The 24,738-nt window shown below is 38.4% G+C and overlaps 1 protein-coding gene across 2 annotated transcripts in view; it reads left to right on the forward strand.

Annotated features, from left to right (window-relative positions):
- Positions 1-24,738, forward strand: part of lrrc4ca (leucine rich repeat containing 4C-a) — a 167,182-nt gene that overhangs the window by 48,631 nt on the left and 93,813 nt on the right. For both annotated transcript variants that reach the window (XM_079347034.1, XM_079347035.1), the window contains one exon: positions 9,446-9,521. The gene's annotated coding sequence lies outside the window, so the exon portion shown is untranslated. The remainder of the gene's footprint in view (positions 1-9,445; positions 9,522-24,738) is intronic.

Genomic DNA, 24,738 nt, shown 5'->3' on the forward strand with positions numbered 1-24,738 from the left:
TGTATGAATGTTTTCTTTCTTGATCAAACACACAACCATGACTGTTGAGTTAGTTTACTGTTTGTTAATGAGCCGAGGCCATTTGGTCTTCTGAAAATGCACTACACAGCTGAAAGGAACAAAAAGAAACAGTTAAACTGAAACAACAGGTTCTGCTTCTCACTAACTGTTCTCCTGACGGTGCACACCAAAATGAGCTCAACTCTCGATAGACTTTACCCCCAGACTGGGGGTAAGCACTGCATTCAGCGTCAATGCACATGCTTTGTTTTGTCATTGAATTGGCCTCAATAACACTATGGAGGAATAGGCTGTGATGTGTTTGATTATTTTTGTCAATAAGGCCTGCATTGTTCGTCTGTGTTATTTCAAACAAGAAATAAGCACTAACTTGTTTCAAAGAGTGAGTGGATTGTCACAATCATCAATCTAGCAAGTATCGGTTCTCTTTATATGTCACTTAGTTTGACTCCCTGACTTTTACAACAATCTGCTCGATAATTGTATTATTTGTAAGGTTCGACTTTGCTTGTTCAAAGAAAAACTTCAATGTGTTTATGCCTCTTTGCTTCAATATTTTCTAAAGTGTAACAAGTTAAGATGTTATTACTCCAACATTTAACATTTAATCCAAAAAGATAACTTGATAATTCTGATTTTTAAAAACTTCAGCTACTACAATTGTGAAAATCACGATTGATACAGACATAAATTCTTATAATAATATTTGCCAATTGCTGATTCAGATACTGATACTACATACTGACTTTTTTTTCTTATTTCTGAATTGTAAGTCTTTGTGTCATTTTTTCAAATGAGCTATGCAATTTGATTCATTTAAATTGTTGCTAGAAGTGCCCACTATTAATATGTCAATGAAACATGTGTTAAGGTCAGTTGAACCCCACAATGCAGAGACTTACACGGGACTAAAAGGTTTAACACCTGTTTAATGCTAAACAAAAAACGAGCAGGCAGTGAAGGCAGGGAGCTGCCTGGCCAGACAAACTCCACAACGTCACTCTGGAAGCTCCGGCGAGGAAAACTGAGGCACACCAGCAGATCTGGACAAAAGAGAACACAAGTAAAAGGTCTAATTAAGAGCACAAAAATATCCAACAGGACCATGAAGCTCAGTTAACATGTAGCGCAAGGTGACACGACCGAAAAAGACATAATTATTGAAGAGAAGATCAGGTTCTTGATGGGCAAAGGTTCAGGGACACTAAAGTGACACACCATAAACTCGGCAGTAAGAAGTAAAAGTGATCTTTATGAACATACACTAACAGCTTGATGCCATGGTTTATGGACATGGTTAGATTTGGATAAGAACATACCAGCCTTTTTACAGTAGAGTCAAATATGTTGTTATTTTATGGTTAGATACAGCAAAACAACAGTTTGGAATAAATCCTAGAAAATGCCTAAATGATAAAAAAGACTTCCAGTCTCACACCATTTTCTTTTTTTTTTAGAAAGGAGGGCATTACTTAAACAGCTGCAAGAGGTTGCATGTTAGATGTGAGCATGTTTAAAATGAAACCGACTGTTATGTCTCCTTTAACTGACAGCGAGCATTAAAGGCAACTCACTGAAGTATCAAAGAGAAAAGGGAACACCGTCTTAGTAATATCTGTGTTTGTGGGCTGGTTGGAAGCATGCTTGCTCTCCCAATGTGGCTGTGACTCTGCTATCCCAACGCAAGCAGGTCAGGTGAAATTCAGTCAAAGCCGATAGATGTGAGTTGAGAGTAAATGTGTCAGTCAATATGCAGGGCCTGCTGCTGGCAATAAACCACCTCACTGTTTGTGATTGTGCTTCTCACAGAGTTCATGCGTGAATAGTCTTCTGTCCTTCTCGGACCCTGTGTAGAAGAAAAGCAGTTTTAAAGCAGTAATAAATGACACATAGATGGATAGAATAAGTGATGGATTCATAAGCTGTGTGAATATTATTAGTGATGATTTGAAAGTTGTTAATGCCATTGCTTACAGAGGCGAATCCCTGATCCACATGCTTACCATAACAATCCTGCACAGTGTTCTCGTGCTTCCAAATCAATGACCTCCAGGATTTAATTACTCTCCAATCTATAGACAAATCTCTTATAGTTGATTACAGAAATGGGATATTGGCATTGTGTAACCTAATTGATCACAAGGTTGCACATTTTTGCGAAAGTTCCAATAAACAATCACTAAAACATGGCTCTTATTAGAAGGATGTGAGCTCTTTGCTTGATGAATGACATGTCGTGATTTTAGGCTTTACAGATGTCAAACCTGATTACATTACTGTGTCATTCCCATCATTATTTCCATCACTTGTTTTAATTAAAATAAGTGAGTGTTTGCCTCCCCTTTTTTTTCCAGGGGAGAGGATTTTTTACAGAGATATTTGATGTATGCCACTGGCATTCTGCTGTTTGTATGTGTTTTCATGTTGCTTCGGTTATGATTAAGTGATTTATCACGCCCATGCTGTTCCTAGATGCAACTAGATTAACAGCTCCTGAGGTTACTTTAAGCATCTCATCAAAACTTGGTCCCTTTAACTCTTATACGCAGGATTATAATTATACGAAATATATCTTTGTGAGGCTACAACTTGGCCAAACAATTTCTGTCCATCAGCAGAATCTGTGAGTGCCTGTGCTCTTCCTACTGTACAGATGTTTTACACTTGAAGCTGACACAGGTGCACAGAGGTGACTTTGACAGAGATATCTCCGAGGTTGGGAAGGAATTGAGGCTGCAGAGAATAAGATGCCAGCTGCAGATTTACACGCCTCCGTTGGCTCACTGCACATCATTAAAGCCAGAGGCCGCTTGCAGTGGCTTCATCTCTGTCCCAGCCCACACAGGCTCCGTCGGGCCCCACACACTGATTTATCTCAGCTGTCTTTCTGAACGGCTTTTCCCGCCAAGAGAGAGAGACATGAGGGCTGAAGAGATTTACGCATGCATACTAGAAGGAATTCATTTTTGGAATAGCACATGCTACCTCTGAAAGAAAAGAACCCCCTTTGCTCCTGTCTCCATTCTCTCCAACACGATGTGTTCCCCCCCATATACACAGCCGCCGCTCCCAGAGTGAGAATCAATGATGGATGCTCATGTGTACAATTCCTCTAAAAATACACGAGACACACTAGCATCAATCTCTTATTTTCTCCTTTTATAATGTCACCTCATAAACCCCTTTCATACATTCATTGCAATCGTTAAAATTTTCTGTTTGGGAGGGTGCATGTCCAAATCTGTTCAGCTGGATTTCCGGGGGGTATTTTTCCTTTCTTTTCTAGTGGTAGGTCTGCAAGACGTCAGAGTTCGTGTCAGGGTCAGCTGATATGTGAACACCATTCACCACAAAGGACTCTGCTGGGCAATGTCATTGTTCACATTAAGCAGAGTTTCGCTGCTTTATTTTCTTTACTGCTCTAGTATTGTGCATGTTTCACTGTTAAGTTTATTTCAGAAACATAATTATTTTAGTAACGCTGATATAAAATATCCATCAGGGCCCAAGTCTGCCATTGCTTGTTGAGATCAGCAGAGGTACGATCCTTTGGGACTGTCTGATCCAGACAGATAAACAACTTTTGAGGGAAACCAAGCAGACATTGTTGTGATGGAGAAGGAACAGAAAGTAAGGCTGATGGAAGTTCCAGTCCCATGTGGCTCAGAAACATCAACACGAATGATTATGAGAAGTTGAAGATATATCAGGGCCTGAAGGAGGAAGTGGTGCACAAGTATTCCCTGTGGCAGCATTCAGGGTGAGAAGACATTCACAGCTTAGCAAAAGTTTTTATACCATTGCTGATCATTATTGTTGACTATCAGAACTTCATTTTCAGAGACCTTTTTAGTGCTAACAAGGTCTAAAAGTTATTTTTAAAAAGAGGGCATGGATTGTTGAGAATACACAGGCTGGTTGGAAAGTCTGTTGGTGAAAGCTCATGGCTTCCATCTCAACATAAACCACTGCCATTCAATATCTACAGCCTTCACAGGTTCTTAAATTTTATAGAACTTTTATACTTGCTTGTATAATTTCCTTCTAAATTAAACCCAAATGTTTTTCTTGGACATCTTTAAGCCTTTTAGCTTTGCAAAACTGCCTTGGAAGACACAAGCTGGTCTAATGTAAAACATTTCAGCAAACTAAAACCCTCAGTTTCACAACCACTGCTTTGACAACATCTCAATGCTTAAGAGACAAAGGAACAGGGCATTATATCAACATAGACATTTTCTCATTTACTTTTTCGGAAATATACTTTAAAAACCTCAAATACCCTACAGTAATAAAGGCATTTTAAGCACCTTAGTTCAATTATGGAGGTGATTTTGTTTTGTTACCTGAGGGGCAACAAACTTAATAATGTTGTGAAAACAAGAGAAAGTCTTATTATGGTAACCAAGCTCTAACATTAAATCACACAGCTTATTAATTACTTTTTGCTCAGTCTATGCTCCAATTACTGTGAGGTTAAAGCATATGCAGACCTTTGCTGATAACGCACAATTGTGAATCTGTAAAACATGGAAGGGTAAGGCTTATTCAGTGTATTTTCTGTATATTGGCGAAATAAAAAAAAATCAGGAACTTAACAATGGCTGAACCACATAAGTCTTTTGCCTGTCCTTCTGTTGTGTGTCTACAATATTCCTGCAAATGAGTTTCACATCATTATCCACTTGCATTTGCTCCTGCCAAATATTTCATCCTGTAATTGCACTAATTGTTCCTCCATAATTGCTGTAACTAAAATTCTGCTCATTGTGCTCATTTGGAGTCTGGGATGAAATGACAGTAAAATGAAGAGCCAGGTAGCAGACAGTGGCCAGCTGGCATTCCCTTTATGGCCTTAATGAAAGACAGCTAAATGCAATGTTTAATACCTCTGACCTCATATCAGCCTTTTGAAGACTTGGACTTTAAACCGGATGTTCAAGTAAAACAAAACCAAATGTATGACATGGGAAGCAGTAATTGGAATGTTGTTTACCAAAAATGTCCTACATTGAGTGTTGTTTACTTCTTAGTTTCAGCCTTCATCCTTTAAATTGATCGTTAATTTGAAGGATTGTTGTGCAGGGCAAAGAATTGAATATTCAGATGTAGATTCTGGGCTCTTTCTTATTCCTCTCCCAAAGGCAAGGGCATGCAGTACAATATTTCTGCTGACACAACCAAATTAACAAGAACCACTTTTGAAACAATTCAAGTCAACATTTTTTGTTTCAGCATTTATTTGCCTTTATCCCCCTGGGGAGATATGAAGGACATAGTTTACTCAACCCACCAAGAGAATTTAATCAGTCCTTCACCTTGTTTGCTTTTACTGGTGATCAATCAACATGGAGTAATTATTAATGCATAAATCAGCAATATTTTGATCAGCTCATACAAGTAGGCTGTTATGGTGTCACAAATTTTTGCAAGCAACTAATGGACACATGTTGATATCCATTATTTATCATCTAAATGTTTATTCCCGATACTGTCTTGGGTCTCTTGGCACATGCTCTGCTGCTACAACACCAATGTACCTGTGCTGTCAGCGCAGCCCTTAAACCAGGGGTGTCAAACTCGAGTCCTGGAGGGCCGGCTTCCTCAGACTGTTAGATGTCTCCCTGCTCGGACGCAGCTGAATCCAATGAGTGACTCGTTATCAGGCTTCTGCAGAGCTTAATGACAACACATTGGTTTAAAGCAGGTGGGTTAGAGCAAGGAGACATCTAAAAGTCTGAGGAAGCCGGCCCTCCAGGACTGGAGTTTGACACCTGTGCCTTAAACTGTACTGTTTTTTGGTGAAAAAGAATTTCCCCTCGGGGACAATAAAGTCTAAAGTCTCATTCATATTCAATTCCTATTAATGTTCAATAACCAAGAAACTTGCAAACAATGCGGTAGACCTTATATAACGCTTATATATTTATAGTACTTGTAGTACTTGCTATGCTAGTTTACAAGAACAGCATCTCCAACACTGGAAAACAAGTTAAAGAATGGCTGAAGAAGATTGACAAGTCCGGCTTGCCTGGGAAATGCAAGTGCTGGATCTACCAACATGGCCTGCTGCCAAGGCTCATGTGGCATCTCTCTGTGTATGAGGTACCCCTTCCAGCTGTTGAGGAAATGGACACGAAGTTCAACAAGCACCTTCGAAGATGGTTTGGAGTACCCCTGAGCTTTACATCCTTGGGGCTTTACATAAAGTCGGGCCAGCTCCAGCCTCCCATATCATCAGTGGTGGAGGAGTTTAAAGTTGCCAAGTGCAGACTGTCATTGACATATAGAGACTCTCAGGACCAACTCACCAGGGAAGCAGGAGTTAGATAAAAAATTTGGCTGTAAGAGAGCTGCCAGCACAGCAATTAACCAGGCAGAAAGTTCTCTCAGGACCAAAGACATCATTGGTAACCCTTGCACTGGAAGACAGGGTCTATGAACTGCACACTTCCAGCAGTGGCCAAAGTCAACTCCTAGGGAGAGGAGAACCCTGATCCAGGACAGTCTGAATCCTTGAAGAAGAAGGGAGAAGAGCAAAATCCATTGAGCTTGCAACTGGAGCCCTTCTGGATATCCTTTCTACTCCGAGCAGTGTATGACAGCCTACCAACCCCAGTCAATTTGCACAGGTGGGGGATGAGGGAGGTCCCGCTGTGCAGGTTGTGCGGTGGAAAAGAAACAATGGAAAACATCCTGTCAGGGTGCAAGACTTGACAAGGGAGATACAGATGGCATCATGATAAGGTGCTGGCAGTGCTAGCTGGCATCCTGGAGCAAGAGAGGAGGAAGAAGCAACGAGCCAAAGCAAGACCACTGTTTAGCACCATCGTCTTTGTGAAAGAAGGCCATAGACCGGTTTTCCACAACCAAGCCAGGCAGAATCTTCTGCAGTCAGCCCAGAGATGGGAAATGGAGGTTGACCTCGGGAGGAAACTCCACTTCCCAGAAGCAGTCCTGTCGACCACTCAAAAACCTGACACCATCACTTGGTCTCCAGAGGGGAAGAAGATCATCCTGGTGGAGTTGACAGTGCTATGGGAGGAGGGCTGTGAGGAAGTTGCAGAGAGGAAAAAAGCCAGCAACTTGCCCAAGACTGCCGGGATAAGGGGTGGACAACATGGCTGATGAAAGTGGAAATTGGATGTTGAGGATTCCCAGCTGAATCTGCGTGGAATCTAATGACAAAGATTGGGCTGAGAGGCCACTTGAGAAAAGCAGCCATACGTAGACTGGGGGAAGCAGCGTAGAGAGCCTCCTGTTGGCTCTGTCATAAGAGAGTGGACACAAGCTGGAAGCCTGAAGGAGAGGGGCAGTGACCTGGCCAGTCACTGCTAACCCGCCAACTGGAGAGAATTGTGGTTAAAGCTGGAAACACCCAGTGAAAGTTGGGGACCACCTGAAGACCGCTCTTCTGGGCCAATGCTTCACCCATTACAAATGGGTGTATGTGACTTGTATGTAACTTTGTATCCTTGTTCGTCTATATCTGATGTGTATCCATAACTAGAGGACTGGCCAACTTTGGAACAGATCCATTCCCTTTCACAAAGTTCAAAATCACATTCAACTTCTCCAAAGCTGTGGTTGATTTTGTTTTTTAAACAATCACAAAAAATAATACTGGTTAACTTGTTAAAGATATATGCAAAAGCAAGTTTCAAGAGCTGATTTTCTACTCCTACTTCCCTCTTTTTTTCATGCATAGGCCTACAACCCGTGGCTATTTGAACACTACTGGATAATAAAACTCAGTCTTTAAATATCAGTCTGACCACTGGCGATTCCAAAATGCAAACCATTGCAAGAATCTGAAGAAAACAATAACATTACTAAAAAAAGAAAACAACTATTTGCTCTCCCATCAGCTTTGACTCTCATGTTTCCTTCATCCTTACTTCAACGTTTGTAGATATACTTGCACATATGTATACTTGTGTACTTTATAAGCTGAAATCTATCTAAAGGCTATCTCAATTTGAGTAAAATATGCAGTGTAATTAGTTGGGGTTGCCTGGTGAAGACTGGACTAATTACTTTGTGGCATCCATCCTGATTGGATTAATGTCAACATTTTTATCATCTTTGCAAAGTAGAGTGAAATATGTTGATTAAAATTTGGCCAATTATGCATCTGAATTACTTAATATTGTATTTGTATCGTGTTTCATCATCATATAAAACCAACATAACCAATTATTGTCAGCTTTAACACTTATAGATCAACACAGCCTTTAACACTTCCTAGCTCCTGGTTGTTCAGCAAGGTTAATCGCAGCAGTGCTGTTGCTACATTAATTAAACTTACAGTCTTGATACAGCTGACAAACAACTTTTTTTTTTCTACTTCACCATTCGTGACATTCCGTTTTCATGCTTGGATAATACTACTCTCAGGGAAGTGTCCCATGCAGTTCTCTCTACCGTGCCACTTTTTCCTCATCCCTCAATTTCACTTTATCAACTCAAAGTACAAACTGGATCTTGGTGGCTTTATATTAAATTGAAATCCATTGAAGCATTTACATGACATTTAGCAATGGTTGCATAATGGAGGAATAATAAAACGTGGCAAACTGAACGGATTTACTCTGCCTGGTGCTATCTCATCAATATACAGATGTATGCACCAGTTAGAAAATATTCCTACCTATGATATTTGTTTATTATACTTTGTTTTTGAAAGCATGAATGCAGTTCATGAACACATGGGTAGAGATGTTCTTGGGAAAATGTTAGAGCTCCTCTGAGGCTCTGCATGCACATGCATGATGGTCTTAATGCAAGGGTAGTTGACATTTGGGAAAATTCAAGTAACTCTAAAAATCCTTGCACAAATCTGGTTGCTTGGTGATATATATATTGCTACAGAGTTTGGTTTATTTGTATTCCATGGTGCCTGCAGACAGCTTTAATAATAAAGGCAAGAGGAGCTAGTAATCGAGTAAAAAAAAAAAAATCTATAGGCTTGTCTCAAAGGCGTGGACGTCAATAGTCTCCACTGCATGTCTTTAAACATCCTTATTAGTGCCAATTTTCAGCCAGAGCAGCAACAAAACTATCCTTGCTCAGATTGGATCAAGGCTTAATGCAGCCATAGTGGCCTTTATGTCCACCAGACTTATATTGTTCAGAAACAATTTGGCTGTAAGAAGTTGCTGTTCTGTAATGGCATGTAATTTAAAAAAAAATTAAAAAAAAGACACATCAGTATAACATATCACACATTTTTGTTTATAATGTTGTCAATTGACTATTTAATTACAGCTATTCCCTTTGTTTTGTGTAACACTTCATTTACAGTTAAAGCCATATCCTAAGTCATAGGATACATGTAAAAGGAAATTTGCAGAAAAAATAAAATTTTACTTCTATGTTCTTCGTGTTGAGAGACTCACATTTTTTTTGCTTTCTTTTTTTGCAGGCCCTTAAAGTGGAAGAATGAGATGCAAATCCATTTGGACTATCACTGACAAAGGAGATATTTAAAGTTTGGAATAGTAAGTTTATCCTTTCATATTTTGCATTGGCTTGCTATATCACTCTCTCATTCTAAAATGCTGTTAGGTAAAACAACTCTTTTTATCTGACAGCCTTGTCAATGACCCTGAAGTCATCTTAATTAATCTGTTGCGCTATGGAGTATACATTACAGGAGTATTGATGAAATTAATATTTATGGGAAAGGCTAACACTGATTCGACAGATTTGATTAGTCATGTCTGATCACTTTGCTTTTGTTATGCGTTGCATTTGCTGCTCCTTTAATATTTCTGAATATACTTTTTTTTTTTTTTTTCATTATAGCCAGTATGTGCAATCTTTATGGAAAGTATGAGCTTTGAAAGACTGAAGACAGAAGTCTACAACATTGATTAACATTTTATTTTGGGAACAGTTTTGTATTCATCATTCATGAGAGTCATTTCACCTCCCCTTCAAATGGCCTTTGGAGAATACTCAGAGTTGAGTATTTGCACCTCATGAATTGTGAATTTTTCTGTCATGATGGTTAACCAACAGAGAAAAATAGAGTGCCGTGATAGTAGTTTGTATCGTTTCAGAAGTCAAACGTCTACAAGTGTATTCAAAAACATTTATTCACAGACTCCAAAAAAACAAAAAAAACTAAGAAAAAACGTGTATACGAAATTGAAAAACTAAAGGACAAAAGTATGCATAAATTTTTTTATCAGGAACTCAAAGCAATTTCACCCAGGTGTTTGCAAAGCTTTGAGCTGCAATCTGTGGAACTTTACAACACATCAGTATAAAAACCAAGACACAGACAGGATTTGGAGAGTGGAAAAACAGAGAGATTAGACCTTACATTTCGGTAAAGCAATTCCGAGTCAATACAAAGTAAAAGGGTTCTCCAAGCTGCATGCTTGCAGAGCAAGCAGGTGTTTGTGCTCTTATCGGGCCGAAGTCATGCCATATCAACCACTGCCTTTGAAATATGAGATAACATTGCACGATAAAGAACTTTTGATGTTGAAAAAGACTGATGGATGCACGCTGAGCGAAGCAGAGGAAGAGCCTTCAGAATTTGCATGTCACATCCTGGAGATTAGGTTTAAGGCCTTCAACCACCTGTGATTATTCAAGACTGAAGATCCAGATGATTGTTATCCCGGGAAGAGGATGTTGAAAGTAGATTGCTTTATAAATTATTTGGACTGTTACACTTCAATTATACATTGCAGTTTATCTGCTTGACAAATCTCTAGTGGAGTGTTAGTTGCGGATGCTCCTGTCTCCTGAATTGTAACTCTGAGATTTGCAATTTTGGCATTCAACAGCATGATTTATTGATAACAGCAGTAGCTTATTTATAAAGGAGCATAATGTTATATGTCTTTTTAGTCTTCTGTAATTGAGATCAAATTTGGTATTGCTCAGAAATATATAAAACATCACCAAGTTGAATGTATTTTTAAATGCAATCTTAGCACTGAAACTTCCTTAGATTGAAAAAGTGTGAGACACACTGCTACTCTATTTGACTGTATGCACATTTTAAGTATGAAACAAAGTCAAACAGCATGCTGCTTATTAAAATGGCAGAGGGTTCACCATAACTGTTAAATTCAGTTTTCTTGGGTTCAAGTTTTTCACATAAGCCCTATTCAAATACTCACAAACTCCTAAAAAAGGCGGGAAAATGTCAAGGTAAGCTTCATGTGTGATTGCAAACAGGCACGCCTTTCTCTTTGGCTTCACACGGAAAATGTGGTCAATTTTACACGCAGAGTCTTGATGGGCCTTTGTGAGAAGTACAGCAGAAAATATTCAGGAAAATTAACTCTGTGATAGTAGGGTTGATGATGCTTATATCCTGCGACCAACCTGCATAAATGATCTCCGTGTATGTACTGAAACTGCTTTATTATTTTTTACTGTTCACTCATATGACTGTTATTTTGTTGGTATGTTGACTGTCAAAGTAGATGTACAAATTTAATGTAGAACGTAGAAACTGTTAACACAGCATTGATTTTATTACTTTGTCCACTATTGCATAAGTCCTGTCTCCTGAGAGCAAAATGGAAATGTGTTAGTGAAGATATTTCAGAGTGAGGAGGCTGCAGAGGGACTCAAAGGCAGTTTAGAATGTGTTGCTATTCTCAAGGGCACTTCTGCTGTGCTTAGGAAGAGAGCTTGCACATCTTCATCTACAAGCCCAATTTCCAAACTCGGTCAATATCCGAACCTCACCTGGTTGTCCAATATGGACCTTGAAATTGCAGACTTTATTCTCTTTTTTGTGTTAATATTTTGTCGAAACTTTAAAGTCTAATAGTAACATGCAGAACAGTATTGTGATTATGATTTCTATATGTCATCAATTCATTTTCTTGCCAATCTCCACGAGCATCAGATGAGCACAACTTTCCCAAATAAAAAAAGCCTTTTACTTTGTATGGCATATGCAAACATTAGAGGACCCAGGTGTTTGATTTGTTCGCTCTTGTGTGCATGTGTGTGAGTGCAGGCTGTGTTCACTGCAGCTGGCTCACTGCTGCTGTATGCTTCTCCACACTGAGGCACTCGGACAGACCCCTTCAGCATTAATTACTGCGGCCATTAATCAGAGCGGGACAGATAGCTGTGTAATCCCTCTACAATGCACTTTTCTTTAGGGGGCCACCAGTGTTAATTGGATTTGATTGGATACTGGTATGATGCCACACACAGAACATCTTAAGGTAATAATTAGAAGATGGATCAATTGGTTCATTGTGGCATTGATGTTGTAGTGAAGGTTGCACTGCAGTTACACATCACTGTTCAAATGGCAATCACAATTTAGGCCCAAAGAACAGCTCTGCTCAACATGCTAAAAACTGTATTGTAAGTAATATATTATATACTTAAACACAGTTCAAGTAAAATCTATATAGCAAATCACACTACAGATAAAACAAAAAGATAAACATTATCTTAATTGTTACATGAATGAATAAATGAAAGCTTTATTTCTTAAGGGTTATTTAACAACAAGTGAATACAGGACATTGCATAATATACATGAAACATCAGACATCCATCATAAAAGCATCATTGTTTATGTGTACTCAGCTGAATGTGAAAGCTCGAAAAGGATGAGATGCCTCTTTTTCCAGAGCATTCTGTACATTTGCACATAAGATAACTGTTCAAATGAATGACCGAGCTCTTATCTTGTCAGGTACATTTAGAGTAAAATGCCTATCGCATAAGTAATACTGCATATTAGCTCCAGTGTTATCTTTCCCCTATATTTCACCACCCCGTCCAGTTTTTCCCCAACACCAAATACAGAACATAATGACTCTCTGCTTGTGGAAAGTAACCCAAAATAAGCTGCAGGAATATGATCGTACACCATGCTGTGAATATGTAAAAGGAAGTTTATTATTTTATTTTTCTCAGTTATTCCTCAATGTCCCATCCAATCCCTTTTGCAGCACTGAATTTAGGGCAGACGTGAGAAGCATTCCACACTCAGGTACTATGTTGACACTGTCTGTGTTACACGAGTTGACGGTATTAGCTAAAAATATTCAGCTTCCTGCACTGACATTCCTCTCTTCATAAAATAGAGACTTTACTCACAATTTGAGGATGGAACTTAAAAAACCCAAATATAAATAAAGAAAAATGGATTTAATGTTGTTATAAATTTTTTCAATTTATTCACAAATGCCACAAGTAAAATTGTTGGCATTTTAAATGGTTCTCAATTCTAGGTATCGCAGTTTCTCCTCATTCTTCTGAGATAATTTTCAAATTAAGCATAAATTAAATATCAGTCTGTAAAAGCCTCAGTTTTATTAGGAAATAAAGTTTTATCATCAAAATCTGAGCAGTTAAATAATAGGCTGACGGGATATGGCAATGATTGTATTGCAAGCCCCATGTGCAGACTGTAGTCCTTGAAGCCTGGGGGGCTTCTGACCTGATTGGTCAGGACCCAAAAATGTGTCACAGAACCATTTTATTAGGAGCATGTGTGCATGGCAAAAGTTTTGACAGAATGTCTGTGTCGTGTTCAGCAAATTGCTGGCTTGTTAAAGGATGAAACCATTCGAACTGAAATGATATTTAGAAACAAATCAGTCTGCTTATAAAGGCGCGTGTTGACTTGTACTTTAGATGACTGTTGAGTTTTGTTATGTAGACATACTGTAATTTGTTGTTCTTCGTCAGGTCCAAGCTGCCCCATTATTCTTTAAATTACTTTGAGTGGTTGATCGTTTTGAAAAAATTGGTTGATGGGTCCTAAATCCTATACAGGCTAAGAATTACTGTTCAAAGCTCGAACTCTTTGCACTTGGCCAAAGTCATTCCAACACTCTAAATTCTCTACAAATAAAGGCGGCAAAGCCGTAAAAAAAAGGAATGGCAAATTCAGATTTAGTATTATTGTGATCTATAATTTGTAGAAGAACAGAAAGCCAACTTAAAAGGACAATCATCAACATCATTAGAAAATGCTTGAACTTGACTCTTCCATGTGGTGGTAGCTATTTTCTATTTGGCAACTACATACTGTCGGGAGACACTATGTGCCAGATTCCTTAATGCTGTGTTTCGTTATTCTTGGGTCTTTCTCAATTGTTGCTTCACTGGTTTGTCTTGGCTTTAATGCAAGAGCTCATATACCCACTGCACATCTCTCTTTGCCTTCTGGCAGTGTGAAGCAACCAAATGGACGGTTGGGCTTTCTTTCAACATACCAGTCTAAACATGGTCATTTTTATCTCTTGTGTTTACATCCTTTCAGTTGGTTGCACTTAGTGGCTGAGAGAATATAGAGAGACGGGCTGAGTGTTGCTTCACCTCTACTGGAGCCACTGCAGGCTTCCAAGAGGGAAACAAGCCAAAAGACGTGGCAAGGGCAGTGGAAGATCTGGCCATCTGGAGCAGGACTTGTGTTGATGCCAGTGTTGTGTTGTTCTGCTGCAGACTGCCTCTATACAACATTTGTGTGCAGTGCCACAAGTTCATCATGTCTCTAAGGCATTTATATGCTTTTTATGACTTTTATATGACCTGACAGTTATGATGGACAAGTTAAATTTAAGTTTTTCTGTGGAGTTGTTGTCCTTACTTAGCACCATGGATCTTTTTTCCAGTAGTAGAGTGGGTCTTTCTTTGTATTGTGCATTTCACACCCTGCTCCTCTTTAGTCTGATGAAAGATGTGATGGAGAAAACTATATTTTAGTAGCACATACAGTACATCACTTTGGTGCTGTTGTTTACTGAACAATTTTGAGAAAAAAAGAAGAACTGGGTTTCAGTAACCTCCCTCGGATTAGACTAAAATTTGACATGAAACATTTATTATTACAATTATTATTATTATATTATTATTTACACGTACAACATTTCTTTAATCCAATTCAGATCATCCTGATTGATGTACACTAACTATCTGAATATGACGTGCGTGTGCATTTATCTGATGAAACGATTCTGACCTGCACATGATCTGATCTCCCTGATACAGCAGCAAAAGTGGCTGTTCCTTCCTGTTAACATGCACAATAAATGCCATTTAACTTGTGAGAAATTAACGATTTAATGGGTGTATTCAAAAAAAAGTTTTTTTTTTCTAGATTGAGATACATTTCAAGCACAACTCAAACTGTGTTTAATTCACTTTCATTATTTGCAGTCTAGTTTTGGTAAGCACACAAGAGTTGCCGTGCAAGTTGACTCCACCTGTGAATTTAAACAAACACCACTGTCACTCCAGATATTGCTCCTACATTTTCCCCCTTTTGTGTGATTCAATTTAATATCCTCCTCCTTCATGTGTGTAACTTTGGTTGTCTTGCAAGTACTACTATCAGCAGTATACTTGATCAATTAACAGAGGGAGTTTCCCTGACTACAGCAGGACTTTTAGACATGCACAGTTAAGAGAGATGCCCAGTGAGATTAGCTTCACCCCAACCTGGAAGACAAGCTTGATCTGATCGTGTGTGTGCGTTTGCATGTGTGTAGAATTTTAAACCAAACAATGATCTGCTTGAACCACATCTCTCGTATTCCGAATGAGCCCGACCCAATTAAAAAATGACTTATGATTGATGTGTTTACATTTTTTTTATTCTAAGCAGGATTTTATTCAGATTGTGTGTCCATGTAAACATAGCTAAAGACAGCAATCCCCTACACTTGAAAGCAAACACTAATATTGTTTTTTTAATGATTTAGTTTTTTTTTCTTCTTCAAAACCAAGCATCTTCTGCACAGTGTGTACCTAAAACTAAAAGTAAAGCCTTATTTCTTCTCATGACATCTTTAGATTAACGTTACAGTTTTATAATGCTTTTCTAAAGGAATTCACTGTTCGCAAATAATAGTAGATCTTTATTGATATTATATTGTATTCTCGCATGCAGTGGTTTCATTTCTTGCTGTTAAACCTTTACTTTGTTTCAACAAAGTTTTGATACACAGAGAAGAATTCTATGTTCCAAAGAATTGTGCAAAATGTACAGCTGTTAATGTATTTACTGTATTCTAAAACTTCTCATATATACCCTCCACCTATACATTTGACCATCTTCTATTTTTGAGCTGGTAAGTGATTCTTTATCCTGCAACATTAAGTCCCCAGCAGCATAAATCAATGTGGACACACCTCCTCCAACAAACACACTCTCATTAGTGCAAACATAAGCCCGAGTATGCACATTGTGTGCTCCAACAAAAACACATGCAATGAACATTAACCTGACATTTGTCTTCACCTCACTCCTTCAGCTGTTTTCTTAAAAGTGTTTGAAACACATGAAATGACATTCTGTACAACAAATCAACAAATATCGACAACAAAGAAGATATCCTGCTGGGGGTGGGGGAGGGTAGGTCTCATGGGTCATTCTATTTTTAAACTCTGTCTGTTTAGGAGAGATGACACTGAAATAAATTATTTTGCTGTTGCACGGGGATTAATCTAGTTTTTTTTTGGCAAACCTTATGCTCACAAATAAATACATTTACTTCAAAAAAATATAACAACTTGATTTTCACTTAGAACATTATTTTACTTAACTCAACATTCAATGAAACTTCATGAAATCTTTACAGCTTGAAATTTCACTGAGATACAAGATACAGAGTAGGCACATACTCACAGAACTGGGGTTACATCCAGTAACTATACTAGATTCTCTGAGAGATGAAGGCAATTTTAAACTCAACTACTACTGGGTTTTTTTCAATGGAAGAATGAAGTGTTATGACAAAGAGCAGTTTGCTGCCTGCAACTTTGAGGCAAAGTCCACAATATCTACAGAATACATGTAGTATTCCCCTTTTTTTGATGAAGGAAATTAACGTATCCTGCTAAAAAGCACTGCACAAGCATATATATATATATATATATAAAAATTTTGCATCCTTCTCATGTTACAAACTTTTTGAAGAAGGGATGACTATGTAGCAGGCACTGAGGGATGTGAGCTGTGGGATAACATATTTATTCTTCCTAATCTTAGGTGAGTTACTTTTACTCTGCAACACTAGTTTCCTTACTGCTATGTTTTTGCCATAAAAGGCTGTTCAGAACTCACCTGAAAACTTCAGAGACTGGCAGAATCTAGATAAAAATAAAAAGCCAGAGCAATACAGCAACACATCCACAGTGACAATGTCATTACAAGAGATGTAGCTTTAAGTCTTATAGAGCTCTGTAGGTCACCAAGGAGCTTGTGAGGATTACCAGTCTTGTTTAACGGTGCTCAGTCTGTAGTTGTTCCACAATGTTTGGAGTTTTTTTAAGGGTCATAGACTGGGGTTCTGAAACTATAGTGATTACAGTTATGACGCAGGAGGATGCAAAAGGAATATGCTTCGGTCCTTTAAATAATAGAGTCACAGTGAAATATATTTTCAAAGTATTACAGGTAACTCTAATTTCCCTTCTCAAGCCACTTGGCATGCAATTGCTTTACCTGAAAAGAATACAATATGTATCACCCTGTTAGCTTTACTCCATCCAAGTATTTCATTTAAAATGCTTTCAGAAATGAATCACAAAGGAAAGCAAACAAAACGCACACTTCCATCTGAAGGTTGAGACGCAATAACTGTTGAATGAGAAGCTAGGTTAAATATCTTCTGCAGGGTTTGATTTAAAAGCAACGCAAGCATCCCAAGTCATTTCAGATTATAAACATGGTTAACAAAATGAAAAGCTGAGATCATCTTTTAGAGAGAGGTTTTGGTGAGTGGGCACATGACACCAGCAGTTCTGTACTCCTGCTGTGTAAGAGCAACTTGCTCTTCTTTCTCAAGAGCAAGTTGCTCATAGTCACCCCATTAGCTGAAGATTGTTAGCGTGTAAACAAACACAGACTCTGTACATGTGACATTTTGAGCTCCAAGCTTTGCAGAGGCTTTATGGCATTGCTATTACCTCTGATGTGCTTTGCTTTAAATACAACAGGACACAATTTGTCAATCAATGTTTCCCTATCATCATCGTACTGAAGGGAGTTTGAGCACCATGGAGGGTTTCTACTGAAATAAAAAGTCAAACTTAATACAATCTATTTTGAGGCATTTGCCTGGCTTTGTTTTTACCAGCTCAAACTTTATAAGTGGACAATATTTCCAGCTTTATAATTATTCTGAGAAATATGATATAGAAAATGAGGATGAAATCAAATGTTCTCATCACTTTGATTTTGAAATAAATCAAGAAATCAAACAACTGGAGCAAACAGCTGGTATATCTTCTGCTGTAAATCACGTAACCTGTTCATGAGAGCAGGGCTATAAATACAATGTTGCTCCTATTCTAATACCAGGAACACATCAGTTTACCACGCTATCCGATGTCTTTTAACATTAACACATCCACTAGAAATGAAGTTTAAATCCAGGCACAGCCAGATGTTCATCTCAGTTGTTTAATGACCTAAATACTGCAGCATTGGAATACCTCTACAGCTTTATGGACTGTATCTTGCTTCAGCTGTAAGATTTACTCTCTCACTTCAGAGTCTGATCACTCTCTCATTAAACAAGTCTTATTGATGTCTGATTTGTTCTCGTCTGAGCACAAACGCTCAATTTTTTTATAATACATCCAAGTCATTGGAGTATGAGACAGTATTTGTGTCAAATAAGAACTTGCTTGATTTGATTCTGAGAAACTGCACAAACTGCATTGGCATAGCCATATTCTTTTTTTACCAGTGTATCAGCATATTTGTTATATTTAGTTATTAGCTCACAATTCTGCAAAAATGCCAAAACAAATAACTGGCAGAGCAGAGTGAACATGAGAACAAGGAGTTATTCCTCGCGTATAACCATGTATTTAAGTATTCAGGGATGAGGGGACACTGTGCATGTAGAGAGCAGTGTGCGCACATACTGTAAATAATCTCAAGGGAGAAATTGCTTTTTTGGTACCCCTGCTACACTTCAAGGGTCTTGCTTAAGGCTTATATGATGTCTGTTTTCATAGAATTATGTCCTGTTTTGGCTGACTTTCTGGGGGGGGGCGGGAATTGTTGTCATTCTGAGAGAGAATTTTATTTAATGTATTTAATACAAACCAAAATGTGCTAAGGGTGTGCACTGTTACTTTATGTACTGTTGGTCATTTAATTAACACTCTAATTGAGCTTTTAGTCTATAAATAGTGGAATTGGTTATGGTTGTTTTCTTCAGAAGTCATCCAAGCTAATGTATTTTTTGAGTAAATGTGGACCTTTTTTTAATGTGATCTTGTGGAGAAGCTTGAACTTTTCTATTGCATCTTCATATCAGTTTTGTTGAAGCGTGAAACCCTGAATTGGATGAGAAGAGTTTGGCTTCCGTTCAAATTGTCACTTGTATTTCCAAAATGTGTCTTTATAGTGATTCCATAACAGTTAAAGAATGATTTTGATAATTTGTTTCCCGCCTCTCTCTTCCTTACCCTTTCGATGTGACATACTTAGCCATCTGAACAACTGGCCCTGTTCAATTCGAAGTTATTCCATGTTTCCAATGAAAAAAAGAAAGAAATGCTTTCTTGAGACCAGATCAAAGATTCAGCTGTGCTTAGTGTGGCCCAGGTGTTTAGAAGACACTGGAAAAAGCAGGGAGAACACCTATCTCTTTTTTCAATAAAGAAACAATGACAGCTCCCAATGGCTTTCTATCGGGTGAAATAAAAATGGTTGTTGTGGTTAAAAAAATAATAATGTCAGTGCCGATGCTAAACAGGAGAGACAGGTTATTGACATTTTCATATAGCTGACCATGGATCTTGTTTTGTGCACCAGCCACAGCTTTCTAATTGTATCCCCATACATGCATTTTTGAACATCAAAAATCTGGCAGAAGAGCTAAATAAGGGATGTTCTCATTGGTATAGCTATATGTCCTTATATCCTCTTCACCTGCTCTCAAATGTGCACAAATTGTTTCTGGAGTTTTACTTCCTGTACTCTTATTTCCGTTACATCTCTGCAGCCAGTTTTTCAATACCATAGAGTTTAAAATGTGTTCCCCTCCATTCAGGCTCCTGTAATATCTCAAGGTTTATTGGGCCAACATATCCCAAACCCTAATACTTATACAGAGTGTGAGCCATACATTCTTAACAAGATTCAGTGTTTTAATTTAAACTGTAGGAATTGTAGTTTCTCATAACCAAAAAAGAATGAATCGGTACATATTGTTTATTCAGCTGTATTTCTCAGTAATATCAGCAGGGCTCAAACTATTTTAAATCCATCCAAAATAATCCATATTTATTTTTTCACAGCTTCAAATCCAGTAACAGAGCATGGTGCATCTTATTGAAATTTGCATTTGCATGTTACTCAGTTACATTTTTGTGATTTGTGACAAAACAGAATTATTGATTAAAATCTAAGCGGCTTCTCACTGTTTGGTTACCAACATTTTTCCTCAAATTGCTGGTTTGCTCAAATTGCTGTTGTTGCTTTCTTGCAGGGCTACTTATCTCTGCTGGAAATGAATATATGTACATGATTATAGGTTTCAATCACAGCTTACATATTTACTGCGAAACAGGAGAAAAGGAAAACCAGACAAACCTTTGAAGGCAGCAAATTTAAAACATGTCCTGATGCAAGATTGGGAATAATCCTGTCTGTGTTGAAGATCAAGTTCTTGTTATAAAACCCTGTAGAGGCTGAATTTAACACACACTTCAACACACTGCTTTTATCTATACAGTGTAAATTAATTCCTGGACAGGCACAGCACCATTGATTCTGTAGTGGTGCTAAGGGGGTGCTAAAAATAAATAACCAGTTCTCGGACAAGTCCAAGTCGAGTCAAAAGTCATAACCTTTGAATTTCAAGCCGTTAACAAGTCATCAGCTCTCTTCACCAAATTAAATGAAATTTTAACAGTGAACATCTGTTACATTTACAAAAATCATTTAAAAAAAAAAGCGAAACGTCTGTTTGATTGAATCACGTGTGTTTCCGACTGTAAAGACTAGGTCTGCATTATGAACTGTGTTCTGTTGTGCTAAAATGGACAGTTGATGTTCCTCTGCGTGTGTGTGTGTGTGTGTGTGTGTGTGTGTGTGTGTGTGTGTAGAGCAGAGGAGCAGACATGAGAAGCTGCAGGTACATCAAACATGATTAAAAATCATCAGGGTTTTTTTTGTAAAAACACTTGGTATGAAAAACTTCTTTTATGAATCAAAGAAATGTCGAGGCTAATCCTACGGTATTCGGTATACGATTATATTTTATTAACTGTCATTAATCATTGTCCATGTTTTCTGCATTGCACAAATCATAGAGCCCTAAAATAACATCAAAACCTTAAGTATTTACAAGTCATGAGGCTCAAGTCCAAATGAAGTCATAAGTCACTGGTGTGAAAGTCAAAGTGCAAGTCTTTCATGATTTTGTCAAGTCGACTTCAAAGTCATCAAATGACTTTGACAAAAAATCTCATCAAGTGCAAAAGAGTGTGTGGTCTTCTAAACATCCAAAGCCTTGGTTCTTTGTGTGTATGGCCAGGCAGGGAAGCCTTCTGAGTCATGTTGTCTGTTTCTTGGCTTGGTCTTGTGAGTCTATGTAATTACTGTATGCAAGAAAGACTGCACTCATACAGTATGATGCATACTGGTAGTGTAACATACTGTACATGTTTAAAAGTTTAAAGATGTCCACAAATTAGTCTCTGTAACTTATAAGCTTTGGGTCTGACTCATTTGGGTTTTCATTTTCTACCTGCTCTCTTCCGTTTAAAAAATGGTCCAGCACGGCAGTTTTCGGCACTTTATTGGGGCTATATAAATTTGTGACAGTATACAGTAGCTACCCCTATAGCCCTGGAGTAGTGTTGTTCTTTTCCCTTCCTAGACGTACATCCCATTGTTGATTTGCATGTTTTTTGAGCTCATAAAGCAGTGTATTTATAGTAGACTGGGCTGTCTGCTAAACCAGACAAATTGCTCAATGTGCAGTGTGTGTACATCCTCATTATGCATGATTGACTCTTCCTCTGGCTGCAAAAAGACCTCATAACAGAGAAACTCAAGCATTAACTTTTTATTTCTGGCTGAAATTAAATTGCAGGGTTCCTTTTTGCCATGCCATAGTAGCTTCTCTGCAAATGCAAGACGCTATCTTCAGTCTACAGCTATATCTGAACATCCCTTTCTTTTGCTTTATGTTTCTGTAGATTTAGAACTACTTTGCAAATAGTTTTTCACAAAACGACGACGACAGAAAAACTTCCATCCTTGTGTGTAACGACTCTACCATATTATAGAGCTTTTATCCTTACAAACCGAGGGCAAAATCAGCAACACTGTATAAAAATATACTGTAGATACCTGATCCATCCCCCCTGTCAGGACTGAACCTTATTTTCTTCAACATGAGTGCCCGATCCAGAGAATATAAATAAATACACACAAGCGAAATTCATAAAACAGTACAGACTAACAAAATGCATGTTATCCCTGTCATCACACCCATGCGGGGACCATGTGAGTCAGATATCTGGGCGGCCCAGCTGGGTCCTGGTTAATTTTGTCCAAGGGGTTCCATGGTGGCCCCATGTGGGCAAGCTCAGATGAGCTCAAGGTGGGCATTACATGGGCCCTAGCTTAGACCCACATGGGCAACCCAGGTTTCTCCATCGGGACCCAGCTGGGCCACCCAGATGGGGCCCATTGACCAGCCCATATTTGACCCACATGGGCCCCGCATGGGTGTGTTGACAGGGTCTACTGCCCATGTGGGGCCCAACAACGAAGCCCACTCTAAGCACATGCCCACCCAAAGCCCAACCAGCCCAAGTGAGGCCCATATGGGCCCCAACTGTACCTGGTTGCTGGGTTTGTTTGCCCATAATAATAATGGTTACTACCCTTAAGGGTACCATCAGGGACCTTGTATTCCTCTCCAAGTGCTTCCCATCCTATGAGTTGGCAATTAAATTAAAGTAAATACAAACTGTCAACCCTGTCAGCACAAGTTTATCTTAAGTCAACTCTTGTATTGATTGTATGAGGATATTTTTATATTTCTGTCATAATATAGTGGCTGACTTAAAGATATCTGAAAAAAAAATAGGATGGGGGAGCCCTTCTGTTGGACATTTCTTATCAACACTGCAGTACAGTTACCACCTAAACCTAATATCGCCATTCCATCTGTGCATGGCGAAAAGCTTTTTTTAGTTTGAGGCTTAAGCCCCATTTCCACTGAGCGGTTTGAAACGGTTCATCTCAGTACAGCGTGCATTTTGCAGCGTTTCCATACACTAATCCTGGGCAAGATTCCCAAATAACTGATCTGTACCATCCTACTTTTTGGGACCCTTCCGCTAGGGTGCCAAGAATATCGAGCCGACCCGAAAAGGTGGAGCTAAACACAGCACTCTGCTGATTGGTCGAAAGAATCGTCACATCCCGTGTGACGTCAGCAAACAAAACCCGCCGTGTTTAAACCATTGACTGTAACACACAGGCAATTGTTTACGTCTGTATTTCTCCTCGTGGCACACAGCCTTCTCTGAAACAAAGCTTGATTGAGTTTTTGTAATAAAGAGTCACATGCTAGTGACAGAGTCAAGGAATTGCTGGATGTCTTCCATTGTTGGTTTTGTTTGTGCCACATTTTTCTCCATTGTTGAATTTATTAGTTAGCGGTTAGCTGCAATCATGTGATGCTATTACGTAGTATCTATCGGCATCCGGCTTACATGCTTCCTACAAAATAGGGCACGGGTGGTTGTAGAAACACAAATGGGATCAGGCTTAATCAAACCAAACTGTACTGATCTGTACCGGACTGCTGTGTGGAAACAGGGCTTAATTTGCATAGAAAAGGGGTCAACTCTTCCCTAATTAACTGATTGAAAGCTTGTTGACATACTATATGTACAACCATCAGTGAATCACAGAGACGCTGTTTGCACTGTAGCACAGTTATTGGTGCATTTAATCTCCTTCATTTGTATTGTGAATTTGACAGTTACTTTTTTGTGAGCACATGTTGAGTAGGCCAAATGGCAAAATGACAATCACTATACTTTTCATATTGATCTTAAAGACTAATTTCTAAGTTACTGACCAGTTCAACCAAACTTACAGTATTTCCCTATATAATGTTTTCGAATGCACAGAAACTGTATGAATACGTTTAGTCTATTTGAAAAAAGTCTTTGTGGGGGTCTGAACCCCAGAACATTTTTAGAAAAATAAATGTGTTTCCTTCGATTAGGTTTTAATGATTGAATAATGTGTCCTCTTTTTGTGTTTATCAGATATTTTCACATAATAATACATTAATTTGAAAACAGGTAGACTTCAAATTCTTGTGTTTTTCTGCTCGACAGCCGTGCAGAATTCCTACAGCTGGAGCTTTATATAGGCTAAGCAGCTTTTAGAACATAATAGGCTACATAATTTTCATCCTGTGACACATTGTCAAAGTTAGAGATTTAAGATTTTATATATATACAGTTGGAAGCGAGACATTGTTGATTGACAGACAGACAGTCACTGCTGACTGACTTTAAACTACACACAAATGCCATCGATTGTCTTTCTATGTTGGATTAAAACTTTATGGGGCTCTCTATGAAGTGTCCACTTAAATAGTTTTAGTTGACATGCAGTTTTATTGCAACACTTCACCTCTTGCAGTAACAGTTTGAAGTAAAGCCTTTCAGGGCTTGAAATGACATTTAGTGTCTGAGAAAAGAGATCAA

This window comes from Symphodus melops (genome assembly GCF_947650265.1).
Source record: "Symphodus melops genome assembly, chromosome: 6".
NCBI classification, from domain to species: Eukaryota; Metazoa; Chordata; class Actinopteri; order Labriformes; family Labridae; genus Symphodus; species Symphodus melops.